Genomic DNA, 9,027 nt, shown 5'->3' with positions numbered 1-9,027 from the left:
AGGAGTGAATTTTGCGGAATCTCTTGAAATTTGGTACACACAACACTTAGGCCATGCCAATATCACTTGCAAAATTTTTTGCTTAAATTTTATAGGATAGCAGAGTTTTACAGCGCCATCTATTTTCACCCTTTTTTTACGGGAAAATTTCCAAATTCAAGGTTTTTTTATGGATTTTAATCCAATAAATAATCAGTTCTAGCCATGATAAATATCTCTTTTGACCAATGCATGTGATAAAGCATTATTAAGGAAATAAAATTATGTAAGTAATAAATATATATTTGATTTTTTTTAGTAGGGCCTCTATGTTTATTAAACAGGTGTTTGAGAATTTGGCTATTTTACCAAATTTAAGACCTGAAGAAATGCTAAAATATAGAAAAGGTGAAGCTGTAATTAAAGGATGAATATATCAAAATGAAGTACTATGATAGCTTAAAAAAAAATTAAAAAAACACACACGGCAAATATTTAGAAATATATTTATTATATATCACTGTAAGGCTATTTTTTATAGTATTTTTATAAAAATGTTCATGTAACAAAATCTTTTTCTTAACACAAAGTCACAAATTAGGAAGTAATTCTTATCAAAATGAGTGATTTTATACTTCAACTGCTGTTTCTTATTAATTCAAAGCAAAATCATAGTGAAAACCATAATCAAAGTACTAAAAGCTCTCATGGAAAGCTCTTTTTTACAAATGAAAAAAAAGACGGTTAGATTCAAAATACAATTTCTCCAATTTGAAACTGCTAATTGCATGTTTTGTCTTTAACCTGTTTCCTTGAGTATATCTGGCACCTGCTGTTATATGTACTTTAATAATTATAATGAAATATAAGCACAGAAATGTTCTGTATCCGCATATTTATTCTAATGTAATGTTGTTGGAAATTTTCCATGCTACTCATGAACATTAATTTGTGTGTAATTATGCCCGTTATTCAATAATTTTGTTCAAATAGTACCTGATATGGAGGCTGTAAAATTAAAAAAACACAAATCCTAACATTAGTCAAAATGAAAAGAGATTGGTTATATGTAGGTCAGGTTTGAAAAGGTGATGACAGAATATTTTTTTATAAATTTTTAACTAAAAAAATCCATCAGAATCTTCTTTTTTCCAGTGTAAATTACACAAATTTTAGCTTTTTTTGTTTGTTTTTATAAAATAAGACACTGAATCCTTTACATTTCTTTTTAATAGCCCATAATGACATTCAAATGATTAATCATTATCATGATTATAGAATTTATAGTTCATAAAATCATTGATACCAGCTGACTTGGCAAAAACTGATCAACATTTCAGTTTACAGCAAAAGTAGCCATATCATTGTCTTTGTACTATTCTATGAATTGTCACCTCCATTCTGGCTTATAATTCTCATTGTATATTCACAAAAACAAGATCAACACATATAATATCTACCATGAATAGCATAATTCTTATTTTGGGTAGGTTCTTTCTATCGTCACTTATTCACTTTCATTTTCAGAAACTAACTGTTTGGTGGTTGAGGTCTCCAATTTTTCGTACAGAAAGTATGCATTGATTCTTTTAGTTTGTTAAGTTGTTAATCGGTTTCCTTTTTAACAAATTATCCAACTTAGGCAACTATTGTAGTTTATGTAATTTGGAGCTTCATTATCATGATATGATTATGACTAAATACCATGATTACATAAAATATGGAATTTTTCCAGTTCTACACCAGCTTCACAGATACATGTATAAGTAGTTTTGGACTTGCAGTGTGAATCTTAATACTTTTCTCTTACTGCGATGTAGCCTTTCCAACTCCATTTTCTGAATATCTGCTGACATTTTATTCAGTATCTTATGTAACTGCTAAGTTCAATATATCGACCATATCCACACATGAATATTTGCACTTTGAAACCTGGAAATTCAGTCTTGTCCTATCCTATTAAACATGTACTATAATTTCCATCCCTTTGAAACATTTTGTACATGTTTTTTCAAGTATGAAATTTCTCCATAACTTCTATCATGATTTATGCAGATCAGGACATGAACAGAAAAAAAATAAAATGTGCATCATTATTAACAGCAAGTAGCTTTGACTGTTGAAATTTCATTCATAGGCGGCTTGTTTTCTTGTACATTGTACATATAAGTTATACTGCTCTAGCAATGAATAGCTTCGGAAGTATGTGCTCACTGAATAGCCTGGACGACCTGAAACATGAAAAAATTACATTGTTAGATATACCAATATAACCCTTTTGAACAGAAACCAAATTATGACAGAAAGAAACAACATCTTATATATAATAAAATACAATTTTAATACAATCGACAATGATGTTGGGTTGCTGTCCCATTGACATATAATCCACATCTCCTTTTACTCATGTGCATGATGTGTGCAAAAACTGATGTAACTATACATGTACATGTATATACATACTAATATGATAACTTTAAATTAGATTTCTAAATCCCAACCTTAAAAATACATGTATTCCAGCCCTGAGAACAATTTCGATTTCGCCTGCATGGTTAACATTGTAATGTAAACAGAATTGGTTAATCTAAATTTTAACTTACTTTTACTCATTTTTAAAATAACGAATTTCAATCATGACAATAATTATGAGAGTGAAAGAGTATAGTATCATGCATGGCAATACATAGTCCCCTACCGGATAAAATTTCATTATACTGGAGCAAAATGCTATACTTAATCTATAACTTGGCATGGTGTATTGTAATAAACTACAAGCATGATAAAAAATGTGCGGAAACCTGAATATTTGAGTGAATTTATTAAGTCTATTGACCATAACTCTGGACAAAATCATCGGAACGGAACAAAATTTGAACTTGATCTGTAACTTGTCATGATGAAAATAGATATCAAATATCAAATCAATATTTTCAAGCACAAAGAAAAAAAGAGAGGAAAACTGATTTCCCCAACTGAAGGAATGACAGACAGACAGATAGACGGAGTGGAAACCAAAAATTCAATATTACATGATAGAGAGAGTAATTAGTACAAATGTACTAAACATCAAGGTCTCATACCTAAAGTTAATCTCAGTTCAGAAGAAAAATTATTTTTTATGCCCCCGCCGAAGCGGAGGGGCCATTTAGTTTTACCCTTGTCCGTACGTACGTACGTACGTCCCAAAATTGGTTTCCGTTCTCTAACTTAAGTTTTCCTCAACCAAATGTTATCACACTTATACACAATGCTTATTACCATGAAACACAGATCAAGTTTGAATTTTGGTGGCGTCACTTTAACCGTTCTAGAGTTATGCTCCTTTATAAATGGAAAAATTGCAAAAAATTTCATTTCCGTTCTCTTACTTAAGTTTGCCTCATCCAAATGATATGAAACTTATACACAATGCTTATTAACACAATACACAGATCAAGTTTGAATTTTGGGGGCGTCACTTTTACTGTTCTAGAGTTATGCCGCTTTACAAATAGAAAAATTGCTAAATTTTTCATTTTTTTTCCAAAAATATCAATGTCATTATTCAAGTAATTTTTAAAATTTAAGTTATCTTCCTTTGTCCGTGATTATAGTTAAATCAACTACAATCAATGCTTTATACAATGCAATGTTTAATTTTGCCTTCCACTGATAAAACAGATCAAGTTGAATTTGGGTAGTGTCACTTTAACCATTATTGAGTTATGCCCCTTTATAAATACAAAAATTGCAAAATTTTTAGTTTCCATTCTGTAACTTAAGTTTGCCCCAACCAAACATTATGAAACCTATACACAATACTCATTACCACAAACCTAAGATCAAGTACAAATATTGTTTCCGTTCTCTAACTTTAGTTTGTCTCAACCAAATGTTATAAAACTTATACACAACCGTTCTAGAGTTATGCGTGTTTACAAATAGAAAAATTGCTGAATTTTTCGTTTCTGTTCTCTACTTAACAAATGTTATGAGACTTACACACAATGCTTATACCACAAAACTCAGATCAAGTTCAAAATTTGGGTAGCGTCACTTTTACCGTTCTTCAGTTATGTCCCTTTATAACTATATGATATGCAAGCGGGGGCATCATCTGTGTCCACATGTGGACACAATCCACATTTATGTTGTATAATGATGGATAATTGTTTTAAACAAAAAGTGTAAATTTTGACAATTGAAAATGAGGGATTATTAGCAGATTGTTATAAAAATAATAAGGAGACGTGGTATGATTGCCAATGAGACAACTATCCACCAAAGTTCAAATGAAGTGCATGTATGTAAGCAATAAGAGGCAACCATTCAACAATGAGACAATGAGAAAAACCCATACTCATACAGAATCGCTGGTTATAAGTCTTCGACATGAAGAATGTCAACTGAGAAAACTAACAGCATATTTTCATATCAAAACAATATACGAAAAACCAATATATATATGACAGACAAGAACGAACGACAACCACTGTTTCTGTTAAATTAATTCCCAGTTCATATGAAAGATAACGAACAATTTAGAGCTTGACATAGATGATACATGTACTACACCTGTTATTGTAATCTGCATGTTGATAGATAATACATACGAAGGATATATTTATATATCACCAATGTTTTTGATTTGGGAAATTTTTGTCATTAGGTTGCTGACTTTTTTATTTATTTGATGTATTTAATCATTTGTTAATTGTGAACAACATGAGCTCTTTTCACAAAAAATCTTGCAACATTATTGATCGAAAATTATACTGAAATGTAATGCCTAATATTGGGTTTTGGTACAATGTAAGAGACAAATGAACAGCTTCGCCATGAGCGCCTGTTGCTGTTACAAAAATAAAAGTTCAATAACTTCTCAATGCCATATCAGATGGACGGATGGACTTACAGACAAAGTTATACCATAATAAGTCCCATAAACGGGCATATAAAAAAGTATTGCCTATTGGAAATATATGCAAATACATGTATTATTATATATCTTGCCAAAATTACATTCATGACATTAATATTTATGTACATGTATACATGATGGATATATGTATTTGTCACAAAAAAGTGACTGCAGGGACTTTCTTTACTAACAAAGTATAGACTGTCCCTGGTGACTGTTACCCGGGAAATCCCCCCCCCCCCCCACCCCCTCCCCAGAGAGATTTTCATAATTGGGCTCGTCCGAGACTCTGGACTTGGAATCCTAAACTGTAAAAGGATTACAGCTGCGGTTAAATTTCCTTAAAACTATAGATATTGTATCACAGGCCCCATCCTGTAGCCAGGAATTTCCAAGGGGAGGTTACATTGACTTGCAATACAATCATAACAGAACATCGACTTACACACAGAACTTATTTGTTTTACAGGGGGGGGGGGGGCTTCATACTAACCCCTCGAACCCCCTGGCTATGATGGGTGTGTATTGGCAGACCCTTCTTTAGTGCTTGATATTATATATGCAGACAATGATTCTTTTGTAATATTTACCTGCTGTAGTTTACATGCTGTATGTGTCTGTTCAGTTTTCTGTACGGAAGTCCAGGACCTGCTTTAAACTTAACGTTCTTTGTGGTAATAATAGCAACAGCAAACTAAATTCCTTCTTCACTTCACCTCAACATAATCTCTCTGTGTCAGCTCTACGTTTCTGTAATATCTGACACTCAGTTACAGGACATTTTCGTGCAGAAGCACTGAGCTGACAAAATGTGAGAAAACTCAAGAATTTTCTCTTCATATTGCAACATTGACATCAATACAAAGTGTGATGTATCTTTATACCACTCAAAGAGCTTAGGTAAGGTCCTACTAACACAAGAAGGCTTAGTTGCTAGTGTCAGGGAAGTCTGCATCTGAGCAGTTACCTTCTTTATGGTATTATGGAGAACATTTTAAAGGGAGATAACTCTTGATAACAATTATTTATTGAAAGTTACAATATCTTATTTATTCAGATGTTATACATTTGCAAAGTATCTTATCTGAATAAAATCTTTGAAATGTTCAAAATTGAACATTTAAAATGATAATAACATCATATTTTGTTTGATATATACCCAAAATTGGTTTAGTAAAAAATGTGGGAAAAGGCTTGAGGTGGGGTTTTAGAGTTATAAATAAGGCTATTTCTTCTAATTTCCCATGGGTGGATTTTTTATATTTTTTTAATCCAATAAAAAGGTGTATAAAGAAATTTATTTCATGTATTTATGTGCTCACCTTTTCGAAAACCAGTGACTTGAACTTGGCTAGTAAATGACGTATACAAAATAAGGCATATAAGATAGCACCCTTTAAGTGTGCCAAAAAATAGAAAATGCTTTATAAATGCATAATTTATGATCTTTTATATATATTTCCACAATATAAATGACTAGAAACCCAATAGAACTAATTTGGTGACTTTTAAAGTACATTCAACTAAACATATATTTGAAAGATGTTTTAGCTAATTTTATTCAATTATGCAAATTAGCTTGTTACTAAAAATAGACACAATTCAGAGAAGTCTAAAATATATTTTCTGGTTTCCATTGAACCTAAGATATCAAAAAACTTCATTAGCTGGAAAAGTTTTAACTACCCTCCTGGACGATTTTTCAAATTTTGCATGGTTTTCTGTGAGACAAGCTCATAATATTGCAGTCAATAAAGCTAATGAAGGAGAGTTTGATCGAAATATTATTTGGGTTTTAACATCATTTCTGTCATTACTATGGATTCTTGCATCCTCTTGTATTGAGTATTGGTTAACATTATCCGTGAATAATGGGAATGAAACAAGTCTCATAAACCAAGGCCTCTGGATAATATGTAACAAAACATCTGATATTAAATGTTGCGGATATGGTATAATGGAAGAACCTTGTGAATTAATTTTTGTATTGTGTAGAAATGTTAAAAGTTATTTAAGATCTAAGTATACATGTACAAATTCATTTGTTTTAGGCATTCCTAAAAGCACCAATTGGCCCAAGAACACAGTTAATTCGTATTGCATTTCTTTTAGACAACAAATTCAAATTAAAAAAATCGGACCTGGAATATCACAAAATTATTTTTACAGTCTGGTGTACTACTTTTAGGACAAATCATTAAAGACACTCTACCAGCTCTAACTTAAAATGTGGACAAGTCGATGACCTTTCTAAACTGGATCAAATCACTACTTAACCTTAAAATTCATCATCCAAATTTTTAGCGTGTAATTTCATCCCCCTACTTATTTTTCTAAGAATGAATATAAAGATGTAAATTTGAAAAGTATACGAAAAAACATTGTCAAGTAATATACAGTCCCCACTAGGGACGCAAAGTGGTTTTCCCTCTTGAATTGTTTCACGTTTTTATGTAGGTGCCTTTTATAGCTAACTAAACGGTATTTTTTTTCAAATTGTTCAAGGCCGAATGGGGAAATATAACTGCTTATAGTCATGTCGTTTGATAGTTTTCTCATCTCCTATCATACAACATCTTCATTTTTTTATATTAACAAAAATTGTGTGCAGTTTGTGATCTTGTTCTGTAGGACTACAATCTCTTTATCCATACATCCCGTATTATTCGATTAAATTTTAAATGCAATAAACAAAAAAAGCATGCATAACAGTATTTTGTTTTCAACTACGAAATGACACATTTTGTATACTACAATATCATATAAATTTAAAAAATCATAGAGTGCTAATGAGTATTATTATTTTGTCCCACAATACTTCTATTATTGATCATTCAGTTCATTTGTAATTCACTGACTTTCCAAACAAAAATGTTTTGTTATTTAGAAGTAAATGGTCCATATAGTCAGGGTTTTTGGGTTGTTTTGTTAAGACGTAATAAATTTTAAAACAGATTTGTTTTCATTCATCACATCAACGAATTTTATTAACTTGGTATTTTGTTCACTTTAAGTCAACTAGATTATTATTTTATTGTAAAAAATAATTGAACATGACATAAACATGCTTATTAAATGCTTATTTGAAACAAATCGGGAATATAGCAAATAAAATAGCTTAGTATGTGTTGCGTATTCACGACGTTCAAAGAATATTGGTTTGATCATCAGAAAAGATAATAAAGCTGGAAATGCTATACTGATCCTCTATTACATAAGTATAATCCACCACTGCACGATGAAATAAGTTAAACAGAAAAATAGTAGCTTCAAGTGGAAAATTTGTAGTTCGGTTAACAAAATCCAGAATTTTGGAATTTTTTTTAGGATTAATCGGAACTTTCTATACTCATAACATGACTTATTCCAAAAACATCATACTATCAAAGGGAACTAAAACCAAAAAATAACCATTTCAACCTTCTAGATTTTTTGGGAAACATGCTTGAAATATTAGTTTCAAAATTGTTTTAAGTTATTGTCATTTTTGTACTTTACTTTTAAAACGTAGTAGGAAAGTTGGAACGTTTATGATGAATGTAATTCCAGGAAAGCGCTTCGGATGCATGAAATTTATAAAGTTTTTTTCCCCCCCATTTTTAACACAATGTTTCTTCATATCCTCCTTCCCGACGGTATAACCATGTGTTGACGTGAATTAGCAGTGATGATATCATAATCCTAAACTAACCCTCCTTGCTGACCTTTTCTTATTTTTATGAGTCGGAAGAACAAGAGGATCAAAGAAGCATTCAGATATATTGATGATTTTCTTTCCATAAACAATCCAAACTTGTCTGATTGGGTTCCCTTCATATATCACCCAAAACTAAAAATAAAAGGAAATAACAGACACGGCTTCCTCTGCCTCATTTTTAGATGTATATCTCGAATTGACATAAACGGTCATCACAGTACCAGAATCAATGACAAACGAGATGATTTTAATTTTGAAATTATAAATTCCCCCCACCTATATTAACTTCACCTGCATATGGGATATACATTTCCCAACTCATTCATACTTAGACTTTATAAAACGTAACCATTATCTGAGCAAAAAGTTGATGAACCAGGGTTATGTCAAAGACCGTCTCGTCCTTTTTCTAAAATTAGTTCATCGGAAGATACCAAGACCTTGTTGA

The 9,027-nt window shown here is 31.2% G+C and overlaps 1 long non-coding RNA gene across 1 annotated transcript; it reads right to left on the bottom strand.

Moving 5' to 3' along the window:
- Positions 1-1,191: 1,191 nt before the first annotated feature.
- Positions 1,192-6,618, bottom strand: LOC127714680 (uncharacterized). Its single transcript, XR_007987867.1, has 2 exons — positions 5,473-6,618; positions 1,192-2,210 (listed from the first exon to the last, which is right to left on the bottom strand). It is a non-coding gene; the product is annotated as an uncharacterized LOC127714680 (long non-coding RNA).
- Between the last annotated feature and the right edge of the window lie 2,409 nt (positions 6,619-9,027).

The sequence above is a fragment of the Mytilus californianus genome, unplaced genomic scaffold (genome assembly GCF_021869535.1).
Source record: "Mytilus californianus isolate M0D057914Y unplaced genomic scaffold, xbMytCali1.0.p SCAF_9, whole genome shotgun sequence".
In the NCBI taxonomy this organism is placed as follows: domain Eukaryota; kingdom Metazoa; phylum Mollusca; class Bivalvia; order Mytilida; family Mytilidae; genus Mytilus; species Mytilus californianus.
This window is presented reverse-complemented; position numbering and strand designations above follow the sequence as displayed.